Source organism: Canis aureus, chromosome 28, assembly GCF_053574225.1.
Source record: "Canis aureus isolate CA01 chromosome 28, VMU_Caureus_v.1.0, whole genome shotgun sequence".
Taxonomy (NCBI): domain Eukaryota; kingdom Metazoa; phylum Chordata; class Mammalia; order Carnivora; family Canidae; genus Canis; species Canis aureus.
The window spans coordinates 23,996,715-24,017,320 of NC_135638.1; the positions used below are offsets into that span (position 1 = coordinate 23,996,715).

Genomic DNA, 20,606 nt, shown 5'->3' on the forward strand with positions numbered 1-20,606 from the left:
CTTTACAAACTAAACTTTCAGTAAACCTCACCATGTACCTTAGATACTAATGTTATTTTTCCTTCTTAATCACATACAAATACAAAATGAAGAAAATTCTATTGGAATGAAAGAAACAAGTAATAAGCCACAGACTCGCAGAAACCAAAAAGTGTCTTAAACTAATCTCCCAACAATACAGGATTTACTTTTTCCAAAAGCCCTGATGGGTATTCATTCTTTTTTTTTTTTTTTTTTTTTATGAGTTAAGCCATGAAGATTTCTCTACCTGCTGAAGCAGCCTGTTCCATTTTTGGATAGCTATAATGATGCCTTATATTAGGCAAAAAAGCTGCCTAAGAGTAACATCTATACATTGTTTTTTTCCAGGCAAGAACAGCAAAAACCAAGCTCCAATTTGTGGTCAATTAGAATCCCCAGATTATTCTCATATGAACAGCTGCCAAGCCATGTGGATATCACTTCATGCTGTGTACCTAGGTTTGTGAACTTGTATGCACCACTGTACAGTCATATCAAGTACATTTTACCTTGCTGGATTTAGCCCAAAATTCTAGTCTGTCAATTATCATCTTAAGCTTAGATTCTGTGCAAGGCAATAATCTTATGAGTGGGCCAGAAAATCAAGTATTAAGAGAGCTAACAGAAGGGATACTTAAAATTCTCCTCATCCCATTGTCTTTTTGTGTTGGTGGCCTATTTCTTCTGCCTTGAATGCTCTTCTCTCAGATGTTCAGATGGCTGGTTTGTCATCATTTATCTCTAATGCTATCTTCTTAAAAGAGGCTTACCCTAATGAATATTCCTAAGTCTTTGTCACTTCATTATCTTATTTTCTTCATAGTTAAAGAATCATCTTTAACCAGAATCATCTCATTTAATACTTGCTCATCTTTCTATGCCTGCCTCTGCTCATCCTCCTCCACCATATCACTAAGAACATGGGCTGGCCTGGTTTGACCTCTACTCTCTCCCTAGGCCTGGAACTCTTCTTGGCTCATAGATGGTACGGAATGGATGAATGGATTAACTAATTCTTTCTTGGTTTACTGACCACAGGTAAATATTAGTAATTAAAGTCCCCTATTGTCCTAGTAAACAGCAATTAAAGCATTCATAGATTTCTTAGCCCAGCAAAATAAACTCTTCAAACTTCCTATATAAGAAATTGCTGTCATGATATCTCAGGAAACACACGGATTTATCTGAGAAGAGGCTAAATGGACTTTGTAGATGGCAAGATTACAAGGTAACCTCAAAGACATTGATAAAATAAATCAGGGTATCTCAAATCTGCAGATTGAACATAGGGTTGGAGCTAAAACAAGCAAAGGATTTCTACCACAAAAACACTGTGTAGCAAAATTTATCAGACAAATGTGATTTTTTTAAGTATATTCTGAAAAAGAAGTAAACAAACAGCCAGTTGGCACAGGTCTTCTTTATTTCTATTATTCAAGATCTCAACTACTAGTTATAACTAAAGAAGTCATTCCTATACTGTGGTTAAAACAAAGCAGGGTTCAGTTAAACCCCAATTATACATCAATGGGATGTAATTTAAAACATTCTGGATTTTGCCTCTGTAGAAAATATGTATTATATTCTATTTAAATTCATTGTACATTACCCTCCACCCCCCAAAAAAAAGAAAGAAAAGAAAAATGCATAGAAGGACCAACTAGATTACTCCTGTCACAGAAGGCCTGGGTACTCAGATAAAGCAAAATCAGATCAGATAACAAGGCTTTAAAGCCACAGCAATTTCTATTCTGAAACCTCTGAAGATCTCATACATTTCTTTTTACCTTTCAAACGAGATGGAAAGTTTCTCTGGATATTTTTCTTTCTTTTAAAATAAACTGAAGTTGGGCAGCCTGGGTGGCTCAGCGGTTTAGCGCCACCTTCAGCCCAGGGCATAATCCTGGAGACCCAGGATAGAGTCCCACTCAGGTTCCCTGCATGGAACCTGCTTCTTCCTCTGCCTGTGTCTCTGCCTCTCTCTCTGTCTCTCTCATGAATAAATAAATAAAACCTTAAAATAAAAACTTAAAAAAATAAAATAAACTGAAGTGTTTAAGATGGGTTATAAAAAACATATGGGTTATACAGTCATAATAAACCAAGTACCACTGTTAAATTTTTAAAATATCATTAGTCTAGTAACTAATTTTGGATACCCTTAACATTCCATTAATGAATATGTATTAGTAACACGGGATAAACTCAGCCATAAATAAAATGAAAATAGTTAATATTTGCAATAGGGTATGTTGGGTACCTTGGCTGGACAACAGTCTAGCTTTAGATTATCGTGTTTATGAGAGGAGTTATCCTGACTCTCACTCAATCCACCTATCCACCGGCATTAGAATGTGACTAATTTTGAGGAATTGAACTGGACAGAAACCTTTTGCAGAAGTGAAAATTTAAATCCTCAGATTTGCAAAGATGCTCCTGACAATAAAAAAGGTTGACTTCCACTACCATGATCCCACCACCCATCCACCCAAAGATTTATATGCACAAAGACATAACTGAGAGGCAGACAGATTGGTGAAATGAGAAAGTAGTCATGCAGCTAGAATGTCAGGTTGGTGACAGAAACCCCACTGCAGAAAAGGTTCACAGGGATGGTTCACATAAGGCAAAAAGGACTCCAGAAGAGCAACCGGTGTAAGGTAGAGAGGCCGAACTCTGTGGAGGGAGAGGAGGCTTAACTACAATTCTTACCATCAATGCAACAGCTGTGACATGAAGTTCCCTGGGTGCTAGAACCTGACCAAGAGGCAGACGATGAGCCCGGGGGTCCACACTACACTGGTCCCCTGGGGATCCCTCTGGGCGTCCACACTACACTGCTCCGTGGGGATCCCGCTGGGCGTCCACACTACATCAGCCCCCTGGGGATCGTACTGGGGTGTCCACACTACATCAACCCCCTTGGGATCGCGCTGGGCGTCCACGCTACATCAGCCCCCTTGGGATCGTGCTGGGCGTCCACACTACATCAGCCCCCTTGGGATCGTGCTGGGCGTCCACGCTACATCAGCCCCCTGGGGATCGCGCTGGGCGTCCACGCTACATCAGCCCCCTTGGGATCGCGCTGGCCGTCCACACTACATCAGCCCCCTGGGGTTCGCGCTGGGGTGTCCACACTACATCAGCCCCCTTGGGATCGTGCTGGGCGTCCACACTACATCAGCCCCCTGGGGTTCGCGCTGGGCGTCCACGCTACATCAGCCCCCTTGGGATCGCGCTGGGCGTCCACACTACATCAGCCCCCTTGGGATCGTGCTGGGCGTCCACACTACATCAGCCCCCTGGGGTTCGCGCTGGGGTGTCCACACTACATCAACCCCCTTGGGATCGCGCTGGGCGTCCACACTACATCAGCCCCCTTGGGATCGTGCTGGGCGTCCACACTACATCAGCCCCCTTGGGATCGTGCTGGGCGTCCACGCTACATCAGCCCCCTGGGGATCGCGCTGGGCGTCCATACTACATCAGCCCCCTGGGGTTCGCGCTGGGCGTCTACACTACATCAGCCCCCTGGGTTCGCGCTGGGCGTCCACACTACATCAGCCCCCTTGGGATCGTGCTGGGCGTCCACGCTACATCAGCCCCCTGGGGATCGCGCTGGGCGTCCACGCTACATCAGCCCCCTGGGGATCGCGCTGGGCGTCCACGCTACATCAGCCCCCTGGGGATCGCGCTGGGCGTCCACACTACATCAGCCCCCTGGGGTTCGCGCTGGGCGTCCACGCTACATCAGCCCCCTTGGGATCGCGCTGGGCGTCCACACTACATCAGCCCCCTTGGGATCGTGCTGGGCGTCCACACTACATCAGCCCCCTGGGGTTCGCGCTGGGGTGTCCACACTACATCAACCCCCTTGGGATCGCGCTGGGCGTCCACACTACATCAGCCCCCTTGGGATCGTGCTGGGCGTCCACACTACATCAGCCCCCTGGGGTTCGCGCTGGGCGTCCACGCTACATCAGCCCCCTTGGGATCGTGCTGGGCGTCCACACTACATCAGCCCCCTGGGGTTCGCGCTGGGGTGTCCACACTACATCAACCCCCTTGGGATCGCGCTGGGCGTCCACACTACATCAGCCCCCTTGGGATCGCGCTGGGCGTCCACACTACATCAGCCCCCTTGGGATCGTGCTGGGCGTCTACACTACATCAGCCCCCTGGGTTCGCGCTGGGCGTCCACACTACATCAGCCCCCTGGGGATCGCGCTGGGCGTCCACGCTACATCAGCCCCCTGGGGATCGTGCTGGGCGTCTACACTACATCAGCCCCCTGGGTTCGCGCTGGGCGTCCACACTACATCAGCCCCCTTGGGATCATGCTGGGCGTCTACACTACATCAGCCCCCTGGGTTCGCGCTGGGCGTCCACACTACATCAGCCCCCTGGGGATCGCGCTGGGCGTCCACGCTACATCAGCCCCCTTGGGATCGTGCTGGGCGTCTACACTACATCAGCCCCCTGGGTTCGCGCTGGGCGTCCACACTACATCAGCCCCCTTGGGATCATGCTGGGCGTCCACACTACATCAGCCCCCTGGGGATCGCGCTGGGCGTCCACACTACATCAGCCCCCTGGGGATCGCGCTGGGCGTCCACGCTACATCAGCCCCCTTGGGATCGCGCTGGGCGTCCACACTACATCAGCCCCCTTGGGATCGTGCTGGGCGTCTACACTACATCAGCCCCCTGGGGATCGCGCTGGGCGTCCGCTAGCAAAGGCCGCAGATGAGCGAGCGCCCAGGGCGCTGGGGCTTGGAGCTCGGGGGTGACTTCCCGCTCTGCTGCGAAGGCGCAGGCGCAGACCCAAACCGCAGGGGGGATCCGGGGCCCCCGGGGGGAGGTGGGGTGGGGTGGTACTCGCCGCCTGCCCCGGAGCCAGAACCGCACCCGAGCGCCGGCAGATTCCAGGCGTCGGGTAACAACGCCTTCGCCGCCCCGGGCTGCAGTCTCCTCCGTCCGCACTGCCCCAAAGGAGACCCTGGACGCGGCTCTCTTTGGACTCCGCCCCAAGCCTGTCCCGGGAGGTAGGCCTCCCTGGAGTCCCGGGGCCAGGACACGCCCTGAAGACACCCCCTAAGGGGGTCCCGTGGGTCCCGTGGGTCCCGTGGCCGCAGAGCTGGCTGCGGTGTTTCAGGGAGTCCTGCCGGTGGCCACAAACCTACTCCTGCTCCGCCCAGCTTACGCGGGACGCCAGCCTCAGACCCAAAAGGGATGCTGGAATGACCGCGGGGCTGCTCCCCAGCTCTGAGCACCGGGGCCCGGCGGAGCCGTCCTGCTCAATAACAAAAGCCCTCCCCAAGCAGCTCCGGCAAGCAGCTCAGGGGCTGCCCTGAACTTGGGCAGGATTTGGAGAGGACCCGCCTGGGCCTCTTCTACTAATGACCTTGCCTGCCCCCTTTTCAGCCAGGAATCAGGCCTAGAATGTGGGCGCCCTCCTCATCTACTGCTTCGGTGACATTCAAGTCTTCCTTTAGCCAAGGATCCCTGGGAGACTGTTGGCTGTGGGCTTATAAAAATTGAAACAATGGAAATGGTAATAGCAATCCTGCCCTAGAACAAAACATTTGTGGAAATTTTAGGCTAAGGACTTGGGGACTGATAAAATGTAGGTATTAATTTTAACATGATCAATTTGCACTTACAGACTTAAATTTGAGGCATTAAAGTTCCAAACAAAATATATTAACAACTGTCACCAATTTAATTCATACTTAGCTAGCATCAATAATATTACTAATGTAAACAAAATGCAACAGAAGACACAGGATAATGTAGTGATTAGACACCAAAGCTTTGAAATCAGATGGTGTCCTGTAAGACTTTGCGCAAGACAATCACTTTAACATTCAATACCATCTACTAAATGTGGATGATACAACCTACATCATAGAGTTGCCAGGAGGATTAAATAAAATGATCGCAATGCATTCATAAAGTGATTGGGATATATGTAGCCTACTATGATAGGTTGTCCCCATTTCCTTCTAAGGCTGGGAACTGTTTCCCAAAATCTCCTTTATATGATCTGGGTTAGAGCTTCCTACTGTGAGGAATTCATAGGAGACTTGGAAAGAGCACAGAGAGATAGAAGAAATTCTCCAGAGTTAACTGCAGGCATATGTGAGAGCAGATGAGAAATTCACAGCAGTTTCCCAGCAAATTTGTGAAAACCACTGCAGAGAGCTCTGGGAGCTGTGCAAGGACACTGAGGACTGCGGCAGCTTTCAGGCACGCATTTGAGAGCCGCTTACTTCTGTGCTCCATCCAGGTGGAGACCTTAAGGATCAGCTCTTCCTGCCTTTGGTGACAGCCCCACAACCTTTAGCAGCATTTCCCTGGCCTCCATGTACCACCTTCTAATTCACCATCACATAAACTGGTTTGTTTTAAACCCTATATGATCCAGATACATAGAGTGGCTTCAGTTTTCCTGACTGAACCCACAATGATCCACCTGAAAGAAGTGTTAGCTAATATTTTCATGTTAGTATTACTTTTATATATTTACATCATAATATTTTATGTGTTGATTAGTACTACCATCATTACCATTTTTATCACGTTTTATAGCATACATTTTTGATGCTATACATGCATACTGCATTTTTTATTGGCTTTATTTTTCTGGTTCTAAACCAGAAGTAGATGTACTCTTAATATAGTTTATTATCAACTACAGTCTTTAACTTCATGAATATACTATATGTCGAGAGAATCTCCTGCATTAATATCTGTTTCCATGTTAATTATAATTTTGTTATTGGTACCAATTCAAATATATTAATTTTAAAAATGAATATAACATTTTTTAAATTTTTGAAAAATAATTTAAAGAACCATTAAGTAATTACTGATTGCAAATTTATATTATACAACATGTAAGGACTAATGGAATTTAGGGCTATTATATCTAATAATAGACAACCGCATACTATATGTAACATTAGCACAATTAATGAGCTGGAGAATGAATACTAATTAAATAACAATGAGTGTCTCAAAATGCATTTTAATTTTAATGTCCACTAGATAAAAGCAAAACCATGAGTGAGAAGGTAGCTCATCGTAGAGTCATTATTAAAACTGGAAAAGGTAACCAGTCAACAGTAAAAATCATTTTAATAAAAGACCATTTCATTTAATGAAAGCTATGGGACTCCTTAGTTAAAAAAAAAAAACAAATAGAAAAGCACTTGTGTACACACAAACACCAAATTTTACATAACATTCCTCAGTGTTTATCCATCCACAGACTGACTGATCCTCTAAGGTTTCACAGACTCTAGGTAAAGGACTCTCATTCTGGGTCCCATAGCATACAAATAGCATGACATTCTGCCCCCAAATTACTTAATTACTTCTTTGCGAGTAAGTTACTTTGTATTTCATTACCCTAAGAGTACTTATTACTTTTGTTCCTCTTAACCTCAAGAGAAAGTTATCAAGAAACAAAAAGCCATTTCTAAAATCTTAGGACTCTATCATTATGTAGTCTTTTTGTTAAATCAATAAACATGCAAGACGTATTACATTCAATAATGGAGGTGGTGTCAATCAGATTCTTTTTACTCAATATCTATAATTAACTTAGATATTAACTGCATATGGCACATTATCATCTGCAGAATGTTATTTTAGTTCAAAACTGTATAAAGACCTGATCACTGACTTAATTCTAAATCTGCATGTTTCAACTTTCTGTTTTTAATTATGTCTCTTAAAAATTTGCATTTGAAATCTCAACCTTCTGAATGCCCACCCCACCCCCACCACCCAACTAATATGTTATAAATGGGCAGGTAATGGACGTTGGGTTATCAACAAATATATGAGAGAATGTCCACTTAAAATCAGTTGTTCCCGGAAACACTTTTTTCTGAAACAACTTTTATTTTTTTTATTTTATCTATTTTTAATTTAATTTAATTTAATTTAATTTTATTTTATTTTATTTTATTTTATTTTTTATGAGAGAGGAGCAGACAGGAGGATTGGGGGAACGTGAGAGAGAGAATCTCAAGCAGACTCCATGCTGAGCACAGAGCTTTACATTGGGCTTGGTCTCATGACCCTGAGATCATGACCTGAACCAAAACCAAAAGTCAAATGCTTAAATGACTGAGCCACTCCGGTACCCTGAAACCACATTATTTTAAATTAGTGTCACCATTCCCAGTTGGTCAAATTCTACTTGATTTCTACCCACAACAGAACCCATGCTTTCCTTTCTCTCCTTTCATTTTTCTGAATGGAAGCAGACCTAGGATTTTTTTTTCCCTGCCTTTAAGCTCTGTTCTGAGTTTTGGCTTTGTCCAGAAATGGGTTCCAATGCAGCATCTAGATTTCTATACACAAATGAGAAAGGGACAGAGAATTGTTTGATGTTCTTCTGTCAAATCCTCTATTCAAAGAACTCAAATTATCTGCTGGTAGCTCAACCTTCCTCCACCCTAGAACCATGCCCATGCCTGCCCTAACTAAACTCACTCCCATCATTCCCAAAACTGAGATTTCATTGGAACACTGATCTCAGAAGAAAAGGAAGAAATGTGAATAGCAATAATTAAAGTATCGGTTATTTATTGAATCCAATATGCACAAGTGTCAAGTAGTTTATATAGATTTAATCATTCTCTGTAAATTAAAGGCTTGCATACAAGACGCACAACCAAACTAGTATGTGCTTGTTAAATCCTTGCTTATTTCTGGTTACCTGCCTCTCACCAACAACCCATCAATGCAAACCATCATAGTCACACACCCACCCACAACAAAATAGGCCTAGAAAATTTGCACTCCTATCTGAAAAGGAGCTCATGGCCCTTTTCAAATATAATTTAATATAAAATTAAGTTTACAATACTCATTTACAATAAGAAAAGGCATCTAATCAGCCCTGTTGTATATTATAGAATTTAATCTAGATAATCTGGGGAAAGTAAAAATTAAGTTATTTTATAATGAAAATTAAGAATAATGAAATTATCACAATTAAAATTAGCCATTCCAAATCTAAAGCTAAGTCATAGACACTGAATCCTCTCTACTTTTAATAATATAAGCAAATAATAAGTAAATCTAGCCAGTAGAACTATCGAATGATGACAAGTGGTATAATATTTACCTAATGCTTACTAATCTTTCCTCTAATAAAGAAATGTCTTTTCTGTTTAAATTATTGAGTATTTAGTATCCACTCTGAGAAAATATTCATGTAATTAAATTTCCAGGCAAATATCAAGGTCCCCATTGAAAAATATTAACATGCCCTATGAAAACACTTTCAGTTAGGGAATTATATTGTTCAACATAAAAGTCTATCAAAACAATTTATCTGGTGTTAGGAATTTCCAGGTTCTTCCTTGAAAATACCACTGTAGGAGTGAAATATAGGTGATACTTAGAAGAAATAGTAAAGCATTTCAAAACTCAAAGAAATTAATTAAATCAACCCATGACGGAAGTAGCAGGTGTATGTAGAAATCACCCTAAGAAGAAGAATGTCTCTCAGTCGAGTACGAATTAATTTATTTTAGACTTTTATCATTTATAAAGAATATATAACTAAAATAAGGTGCTCAAGATGACAGAATAATGAGGAAATTTCATAATGCATGCCCAACCCTTCCTGTTAGAACTAGTGACTTAAGGAAAGGATGTATACATTTCTTCTCTATGGCAAGTATAGCTTCAAATTGGTGATGGATATACTGGATTATCATAGGTGAACACTGCGACATAATAAGTACTTATTCTGACTGCACATACCCTGAAAAGTCATAAAATCAAGTGACCACATACATGATCCTATTTCTAGAACCTATATTCTCTTTCATTATCTATTTGCCAATCTTATGCCATTGTTATAATATCTTAAGGATTATATCCATACAATAAATTCTGATAGCTTTAGGAAAAATTCTTCCTATCTTGTATCAATCACTTTTCTATTTACTTAGTCAAAACTGTTCATTTTTCTTCTTCTTGCATCAGCTCAAATTTAGTCTACTTTTTCCTCTGTTAGTCTGAAAGTCACACATACCTTTAATATTCTTTTTGTGGTTATCCAGAGATTATACATTAATACTGTCTTATGTAACATTAAATATTAATTGGTCCTTTTCCTTCATCTCAGACTTTACAAGGAACTTAGAATACTTTGATTGCACTTATCACCCCTGGTTAGTATACATTTATACATATCTATATATTTACTATTCTTTTTTTTTTTTTAATTTATGATAGTCACAGAGAGAGAGAGAGAGAGAGAGAGGCAGAGACACAGGCAGAGGGAGAAGCAGGCTCCATGCACCAGGAGCCCGACGTGGGACTCGACCCCGGGTCTCCAGGATCGCGCCCTGGGCCAAAGGCAGGCGCCAAACCGCTGTGCCACCCAGGGATCCCTATATTTACTATTCTTATTGTTCTATTTCTTCTTTCATCTCCAACTATCCATCTGGGATCATTCTCAGCAGTATAAGGAATACCTTTTATTTTAGTAGTGACAAATTCTGTGTTTTGTTTTGTATATCAACCTTTTGTATAGACCTGAAGATATTTTCACTCTATCTCACTATGTACCGGGATTATTTTCTTTCCATTCCATTATTATTTTTGAGAATTCAGCCACATTTCTTTAAAGAAAAATCGGAATTTTCCTAACGATGTTTTTAATATTTTCTATTTTTTTATTTATGCGCAGTTTTCTAAGAAAGTTTATTTTGAAATAACTATTTTTCCAAACAGCTTTAATAGAATAGGTATGGTTTCTTCTTTAAAAGTGTGATAGAATTCCCCTGGGAATCCATCTGGTCCTGGACTCTTGTGTCTTGGGAGGTTTTTAATGACTGATACAATTTCCTCCCTGGTTATTGGCCAGTTTAGGTTTTCTATTTCTTCCTGTTCCAGTTTTGGTAGTTTGTGGTTTTCCAGAAATGCGTCCATTTCTTCTATATTGCCTAATTTATTGGCGTATAGCTTCTCAGAATATGTTTTTAAAATCGTTTGTATTTCCTTGGTGTTGGTGGTGATCTCTCCTTTTCATTCATGATTTTATTAATTTGAGTCTTTTCTCTCTTCTTTTCAATAAGGTTGGCTAATGGTTTATCTATCTTACTAATTCTTTCAAAGAACCAACTCCTGGTTTTGTTAATCTGTTCTACAAAGAGATGGAAAAATATTCCATGCTCAAGGATTTGAAGAATTAATATTGTGAAAATGTTAATGCTATCCAGGGCAATTTACATATTTAATGCAATCCCTATCAAAATACCATGGACTTTCTTCACAGAGTTGGAACAAATCATCTTAAGATTTGTGTGGAATCAGAAAAGACCCCGAATAGCCAGGGGAATATTAAAAAAGAAAACCATAGCTCTCCTTTCCGCCGCCATCCTGGTTGCGTGTGGTTGACTGTGATCGCCATGTCTTCTCACAAGACTTTCAGAATTAAGCGATTCCTGGCCAAGAAATAAAAGCAGAATCGTCCTATTCCCCAGTGGATTCAGATGAAAACTGGTAATAAAATCAGGTACAACTCCAAGAGGAGGCACTGGAGAAGAACCAAGCTGGGTCTATGAGGAAGCATTGCACATCATGAAATAGCAAACATAATTGGCACACATATTTAAGCTGCATGGAGATCACATGTTCCTATCCTGTCAATATAGAAACATCCTTCCTACCGGGCCAATAGACATGTCTTATCAAGGGAATGATTTTCTCTGTTACTATGCCTCTATACCAGTAGGTTGGTTCAGTAATAAATGTGAGACCTTTCAGTTGAGCTGCTGTTGTGTCCTGATTTGTGAAGTACTGAATTCCCCCTCCTGACAGATCTCACATAGCACTGTCTGATAGAACTTTCTGCAGTGATAGAAATGACCCTTGAGAATGCAGTATTTAAAGTGTGGCTAGGGGATGCCTGTGTGCTTCTGTCTGCTAAGCGTCTGCCTTTGGCTCAGGTCTTGATGGGGAGTCAGCACGTCTCCCGCTCTCTGCTCCTCTCCCTGCTCATGTGCTTTCTCTCAAATAAAATCAAAAAAAGAAAGAAAGAAAGAAAGAAAGAAAGAAAGAAAGAAAGAAAGAAAGAAAGAAAGAAAAGAAAAGAAAAGAAAGAAGAAAGAGAGAGAGAAAGAAAGAAAGAAAGAAGAAAGAAAGAAAGAAAGAAAGAAAGAAAGAAAGAAAGAAAGAAAGAAAGAAGGAAAGAAAGAAAGAAAGAAAGAGAAAAAAGAAAACCATATCTGGGGGCATCACAATGCCAGATTTCAGGTTGTACTACAAAGCTGTGGTCATCAAGATAGTATGGTACTGGCACAAAAACAGACACATAGATCAATGGAACAGAATAGAGAATCCAGAAGTGGACCTTCGACTTTATGGTCAACTAATATTTGATAAAGGAGGAAAGACTATCCACTGGAAAAAAAGACAGTCTCTTCAATAAATAGCTGGAAAAATTGGACATCCACATGCAGAAGAATGAAACTAGAACATTCTCTTACACCATACACAAAGATAAACTCAAAATGGATGAAAGATCTAAATGTGAGATAAGATTCCATCAAAATCCTAGAGGAGAACACAGGCAACACCCTTTTTTTTTTTTTTTTTTTGGCAACACCCTTTTTTAACTTGGCCAGAGTAACTTCTTGCAAGATACATCCATGAAGGCAAGAGAAACAAAAGCAAAAATGAACTATTGGGACTTCATCAAGATAAGCTTTTGCACAGCAAAAGAAACAGTCAAGAAAACTAAAAGACAACCTACAGAATGGGAGAAGATATTTGCAAATGACATATCAGATAAAGGGCTAGTTTCCAAGATCTATAAAGAACTTATTAAACTCAACACTAAAGAAACAAACAATCCAATCATGAAATGGGCAAAAGACATGAACAGAAATCTCACAGAGGAAGACATAGACATGGCCAACATGCATATGAGAAAATGCTCCGCATCACTGGCCATCAGGGAAATACAAATCAAAACCACAATGAGATACCACCTCACACCAGTGAGAATGGGGCAAATTAACAAGGCAGGAAACAACAAATGTTGGAGAGGATGTGGAGAAAGGGGAACCCTCTTGCACTGTTGGTGGGAATGTGAACTCGTGCAGCCACTCTGGAAAACTGTGTGGAGGTTCCTCAAAGAGTTAAAAATAGACCTGCCCTATGACCCAGCAATTGCACTGCTGGGGATTTACCCCAAAGATACAGATGCAGTGAAACACCAGGACACCTGCACCCCGATGTTTATAGCAGCAATGACCACAATAGTCAAACTGTGGAAGGAGCCTCGGTGTCCATCGAAAGATGAATGGATAAAGAAGATGTGGTTTATGTATATAATGGAATATTACTCAGCCATTAGAAATGAAAAATACCCACCATTTGCTTCAACATGGATGGAACTGGAGGGTATTATGCTGAGTGAAGTAAGTCAGTCGGAGAAGGACAAACATTATATGGTCTCATTCATTTGGGGAATATAAAAAATAGTGAAAGGGAATAAAGGGGAAAGGAGAGAAAATGAGTGGGAAATATCAGAAAGGGAGACAGAATATGAGAGACTCCTAACTCTGGGAAACAAACAAGGGGTGGTAGAAAGGGAGGTGGGCGGGGAGTGGGGGTGACTGGGTGATGGGCACTGAGGGGGGCACTTGATGGGATGAGCACTGGGTGTTATGCTATATGTGGGCAAATTGAACTCCAATAAAAAAAATAAATAAATAAAAGAAATAACTATAAATTCACAGGAAGTTGCAAAGATATGTACAAAAAGTCTCATGGACACTTCACCCAGCTTGCTTCATGCAAAATTATATACTACAATATCAAAACTAGGAAATTGACATTGGTACAATCTGTAGAACTTATTTACATTCACCAGTTTACATGCAATGTGCATGTGCACACACACGCAACTCTGCAATCTTACCATGTGTGTAGATACTTAACTGCACCATTATCACAATACTCCCTCCTGCTATCACTTTCTAGTGATGCCCACCTACTCCCCTGATCCATACCTGGCAACCACTATTCTATTCTCCATTTCTATTATCATGGTATTTAACAAGGTTATTATATATCAAGGATCATAAAATATATATCCTTTTGTTCTTTTTTTAAAAAAGATTTTATTTATTTATTCATGAGAGACAGAGAGAGAAAGAGAGCGGCAGAGACACAGGCAGAGGGAGAAGCAGGCTCCATGCAGGGGGCCCAACACGGGACTCGATCTCGGGTCTCCAGGATCACACCCCGGGCTGAAGGCGGTGCTAAACCGCTGAGCCATCTGGGCTGCCCAAATATATATCCTTTTGAAATTAACTTTTACACTCAGCATAATTTCCTTGAGAATCATTCAAGTTATGTTGATAAGCACAACAATAAACAAGAGCTTATTCTTTTTTATTGCTGAGTGTTATTCTATGATGTGGATGTACTATGATGTATTTAACCATTCATTAATAACTATCAATAATCGGTGAAGGACATTTGGTCAGTTCCAGGTTTTTAGTATTATGAATGTTACTACGAACATGTATGCATAGCCTTTTGTATGAACATATGTTTTCATCTCTCCGGGATAAATTCCTAAGATTGCTACTGCTGGGTTGTAATACTAAGACCACTATAGGTTTTTTTTTTTTTTTTTTTTAAGACCACTATAGTTTTAAAAGGAACTGCTAAGCCATTTTTAGAGTATTCAATTTTACCTTTACACCAGCATTAAATAAGTAATTTTAATTATTCTTATAGTTTATAGTGATATCCCATTGTTGTTTTAATTGCATAGTGGCTGTGCCAGTTTACTTCCCACCAGCAGTGTAAAAGGGCTTCCTTTTCTTCACATCTTACCAATACTTATTATCTCTCTTATGTTTTGACAATAGCCATTCTAGCAGGTGTGAGGTAATACCTTATTGTGGTTTTCATTTGCATTTCCCTGATGATTAGTAACACTGAACATCTTTTCACGTACCCTTTGTCCATCTGTACATCTGTTTGTTTTTGTTTTTGTTTTTGTTTTGTAAAAATGTCTGTTCAGGTTACCTCTCCATTTTTAACCATAATACTTGTTTTTGCCATTGAGTTGAATCAGTTCCTTATATTTTGGATATTAACTATCAGTTATATGGTTTGCAAACATTTTTTTCCCAGTCTATAAGCTGCCTTTTCATTTTGTTATTTCTTTGGCCATGCAGAGCTTTTTTAAAGTATACCCAACTTTTTTTATTTTTGCTTCTATTGCTTATGCTTTGATTTTATACACAAAAATTGTTGCCAAGACTGATGTTAAGGAGCTTTTCCCTTATGTTTTCTTGTAGGATTGTACAACTTCAAACCTTAAAATGAAATCTTCAATCCATTTCAAGTTAAATTGTATAAGTGGTGGCGACAAGGATCCAACTTTATTCTTCTCCATGGGAATAACCAGTTTTTCCTATACTTCATTGAAAAGACTATCATTTCCCCCTGAGTGTTCTTCACTCCTTATCAAATATTACTTAACCATATACACATGGGTTTATTTTTATGCACTCTATTCTATTCCATTGATTTACATGTCTGCTTTCATGCCAGTGTCTGTTTTGATTTCTATAGCTTTATAGTATATTATGAAATCAGGAATTGTGAAACCTACAGCTTCATTCTTCTTAGTCAAGATTGCTTTATCTATTGGGGATTTGTTATGGTTTTATACAAATTGGGGTTTTTTTCTACTTCTGTGAAAACTGACATTGGAATTTTTTTAAAAATATTTTTTAATTTATTTATTCATGATAGAGAGAGAGGGAGAGGGAGAGAGAGGCAGAGACACAGGCAGAGGGAGAAGCAGGCTCCATGCCGGGAGCCCGACGCAGGACTCGATCCCGGGACCCCAGGATCATACCCTGGGCCAAAGGCAGGCGCTGAACCGCTGAGCGACCCAGGGATCCCTGGAATTTTGATAGGAATTGACTGCATCAAATCTATTGAGGCTTTGAGCAGTGTAGACATTTTAACAATATTAATTCTTCTAATCCATGAACATAGGACATATTTCCATTATTTCTGTCTTCTTAAATTTCTTTCATCAAAATCTTATAGTTTTCAGTGTAGAGATCTTTCACCTGCTTGGTTAAGTTATTCCTAATATATTTTACTTTTGATGCATTATAAAGAAGATCTTTCCTTTATTTCTTTTTCAGATAGTTCATTGTTAGTGTTTAGGAATGCAAATGAGGGGCACCTGGGTGGCTCACTGGTTGAGCGCCTGCTTTTGGCTCGGGGTATGATACTGGGATCCTGGGATCGAGTCTCACATTGGGCTCCCCACAGGGAGCCTGCTTCTCCCTCTGCCTATGTCTTTGCCTCTCTCTGTGTGTCTCTTATGAATAAATCAATAAAATATTTTTTAAGGAATGCAACTGATTTTTGTATAAACTGATTTGTATCCCAGAACTTTAGTGAATTAGTTTATTGATTCCAACAGTTTTTTGGTGGAATCTTTAGGATACATAACATCATGTCATCTTCAAATAGAGACAATTTTACTTCTTTCTTTCTTATTTGGATGACTTTTATTTCTTTTTCTTGACTAACTGTTCTAGCTAGGACTTTCGGTACTGTATTGAATAGGAGTGATAAGAGCATCCACCCTTGTCTTGTTTGTGATTTTAGAGGAAAAGCACTTAGCTTTTCACTATTAAGTATAATGTTAGCTTTGGACTTGTCATATATGGACTTTTTTTTATTGTATGTTCCTTCTACACCTAATGTGTTGAAAGTTTTTATCATGAAAGAGTGTTGAGTTTTGTCAAATGCTTTCTTTCCCTGCCTCTATTGAGAGGCTCAAGTGATTTTTTTCCTTCATTCTGTTAATACTGCATATCATGTTTATTGATCTGCATATGTTAAACAATCCTCACAACTCAGAGATAAATCCAACTTGATCATGGTTCATAATCTTTTCAATGTGCTGTTCAATTCTGTTTGCTAGGAACTTGTTGATAATTTTTGCATCTATACTGATCAAGGATATTGGCCTGTGGTTTTCTTTGTTTATAAAAAGTGTTCTCTCTCTCTCTCGCTCTTTTTTTTTCTTTTTAAGATTCCATTCATCCTCTATGAGAGACACAGAGAGCCAGAGACTTAGGCAGAGGGGAAAAAGCAGGCCTCCAGTGGGGAGCCCAAAGAAGAACTCGATCCCAGAACCCTGGGATCACAACCTGAGCCAAAGGCTTAACCACTGAGCCACCCAAGTGTCCATAAAAAGTGTTCTTATCTGGATTGGTAAAAGGGTAATGCTGGTCTTGTAAAATGAGTTTGGGAGTGTTCTCTCCTCTTCAGTTTTTTGGAAGAGTTTGAGAAGAATTGCATTAATTCTTTAAATGTTCACTAAAAATCACCAGCATCTCTTTCATTTATAATTCTTTTGAGTCCTCTCTCTCTTTTCCCCTTGGATAGTCTTTTTTTTAAGATTTTATTTATTTATTCATGAGAGAAAGAGGGGGGGAGAGAGAGAGAGAGAGTGAGTGAGTGAGAGAGGGGCAGAGGGAGAAGCAGGCTCCATGCAGGGAGCCCAACGTGGGACTCGATCCTGGGATCCCAGGATCACGCCCTGGACTGAAGGCGGCGCTAAACTGCTGAGCCACCAGGTCTGCCCTCCTCTTGGATAGTCTAGCTAAAGGTTTGTCATCTGTGTTTATCTTTTCAAAAACCCAGCTCTTGACTCATTGATTTTTTTTTCTATTGTCTTCCTAGTCTCTAATTTATCTCTGCTCTAATCTTTTTTATCTTCTCTGCTAACTTGGGGTTTAGTTTGTTTTTCCCCCCTAATTCTTGTAGTGTAAACTTAGGTTGTTTAAGATTTTTCTATTTTCTTAATGTAGCCATTTATCATCCCTTCACTTTCAGCCTATATGTGTTCTTAAAACTAAAGTGATTCTTTTTTTTTTTTTAAGATTTTTTTTTTTCAATTCATAGAGACACGGGGGGGGGGGGGGGGCAGAGACACAGGCAGAGGGAGAAGCAGGCACCACGCAGAGAGCCTGACGTGGGACTCGATCCAGGCTCTCCAGGATCACACCCTAGGCTCCAGGCAGCACTAAACCGCTGCGCCACCGAGGCTGCCCTAAAGTGATTCTTTGATAGGCAGCATATTGTTGGATCTTGTTTTTAATCCATTCAGTCTTTTAATTGGAATATTTATTCCATTTAAATTTGAAGTAATTATAGGTAGAGGTTAGGATTCATTATTACCATTTTGTTATCATTTTCTTTTTGTTGTTCCTTTAGTCCTTTTTTTCTTCTCTTGTTTTCCTTTGTAATTTATGTAGCAATATACTTTAACTCCTTTCTCTATAGATAAATATCTTATAGACATAACAGTCTACTTTAAGATATAACAAGCAACCTTCAATTGTGTTTAAAAAAAAAAAAAACACCCTACAATTCAGGGAAAAAGTCTACATTTCTACTGAAGTAGAAATGTTCCCCCACATTTTATGTTATTGATGTCACACTTTACACCTTTTTATACTGTGCATCCATTTACAAATTATTATAGCTATAGTTATTTTTAATATTGTTTTTAACAATTATGCTCGAGTTAAAATTGATTTTCACACTACCATTATTATTTTAGGGCATTCTGGATTTGACTACATATTTACTTTTACCAATGGGTTTTATATTTTTATTTGTTTTCATGTTGTTACTTAGCATCTTTTTACTTCAGCTTGAGGAGCTCCCTTTAGCATTTCTTGTAACTTTGGTCTAATGGTAATGAACTCCCTTAGCTTTTGTCTAGAAATGTCTGTATCTCTCCATTTCTGAAGGATAGCTTTATCAGACATAGTACTCTACCTTGGCAGCCTGGTTTGTTTGTTTGTTTGTTTGTTTTCCCTTTAGCACTACAGATACATTGATCCCTTCTCTCTTGGCTTGCAAAATTTCTATAGAGACATTTGCTGATAGCCTTATGGGTGTTCACTTGTATGTGATGAGCCATTTATCTCTTGAGCTTTCAAAGTTCTCTTGTGTTTGATTTTTACCATTTTGATTATAATATGTCTCAAAGTAATCTGCTTTGGAATTTTCCTTAGGGTCCTTTGAGATTCCTGTACCCGAGTGGCCTGATCTTTCCCATGATTTGGAAAGTTTTCAGCTATTATTTCTTATAATAAGCTTTCCTCCCTTTTCTCCATGTGAATATTTATTCACTTTTTGGTGTCCTATAATTCACGTAGGCTTTCTTAACTCCTTTTCATTCTTTCTTCTTTTTGTTTTCAATTCTGTCACTGTATTTTTCATCTTCAGGATGTCTGTCTTATTCTTTTTTATGGCTCCTTTTTATTGAACTTCTCATATTGTTCATGCATTATTTTCCTGACTTTTTTTAGTTGTTTATGTGTGTTCTTTTACATTTTCATTGAGTTTCTTTAGATAATTATTTTGAATTTTTAGGCAAATCATAGATCTCCATTTCACTGGGGTACGTTATTGGAGCTTTATTGGTTTTCTTTGGTTGTGTCCTATCTACCCAATTCTTCACAATCCATGTGGCCTTGCATTGGTATCTGTGTATCTGAAGGAGCAAACACCTCTTCCAGTCTGTAAAGACTGGTTTTGGCAGGTGAAAACCTTCTTCTATCAGTTCCCCGGACTGATAAGTTTACTTCCAGAATTTCAGGGTTACAGCTGGTTTAAAGCTGTCTCTGGGGCTGTAGTGTGGTCCACATCAGTGGACTTATTATCAGGAGCTGAGATAGACATGGATCTTGTCTGGTCCCTGGGTGAATGAGACTGCTTCCTGTATCTCCCTCATAGGATGGTGCTGTGGAAAAGGTCTGGATCAGGTTATTCAGTTGAATCTTCAGATAGTGGGCCTATTACCAGATGCATGGATAGCTGTGTCCTATCAGACCCATCGCAGTACTCTGGGTCACTGGAAGGGTCCCTATATAGAAGGATGACCCTAGATCATGACTGTAAGACACTAGAACCAAGCTCCAGGACTGCTTCAGGTCCCACAGCTAAGACTAAGGTGTTCATATCCAATTCTGAAGGCACAGATAGATATGTCTCCTGCTAGGTTCCATGACATGGTTAATTGCTCCCTGACCACAGTTGGAGCGACTAGAGTTGATAATAGGCCCATTTCAGGATCTTCTGAGCCACAGACATTAGTGACTCCTGCCTGATCCCTGTGCCAACTGGACATCTGGCAAATTATGGCTAGGAAGGGAGTGGAGCCAAATATAGGGCCCTTTCAGGATCTTGGAGGGCAAGACAAAAGTAGCTCTTGCTAGGTCCATGTGCCAGAGGATTATTCACAGTGTGCAGGTGAAATGGACTGGAGCCCAGTTACAGAGCTCTTCTAAAATCTACAGTCTGACTCAGTTTAATAGGCTTATTTCCAGGAGCTCCTGGACCATTGCAGAGAGAAGCTGCAGCTGGCTTACGGGCCACTTCATCATCTATAGCCAAGACTGAAGTCTGTATGCCTATTACCCAATGCACAGGTAGGCATCACTCTTCCTAGGTTCCTTGGTGTATGGCACTGATGAC

General features: G+C 40.5%; 1 protein-coding gene and 1 pseudogene across 4 annotated transcripts in view; one reads left to right on the forward strand and one right to left on the reverse strand.

The window, feature by feature from the left end:
- Positions 1 to 20,606, reverse strand: part of C28H8orf34 (chromosome 28 C8orf34 homolog) — a 406,660-nt gene that overhangs the window by 322,934 nt on the left and 63,120 nt on the right. The gene's annotated exons all lie outside the window — the stretch shown is intronic.
- On the forward strand, positions 11,432 to 11,816 carry LOC144300212 (large ribosomal subunit protein eL39-like; annotated as a pseudogene).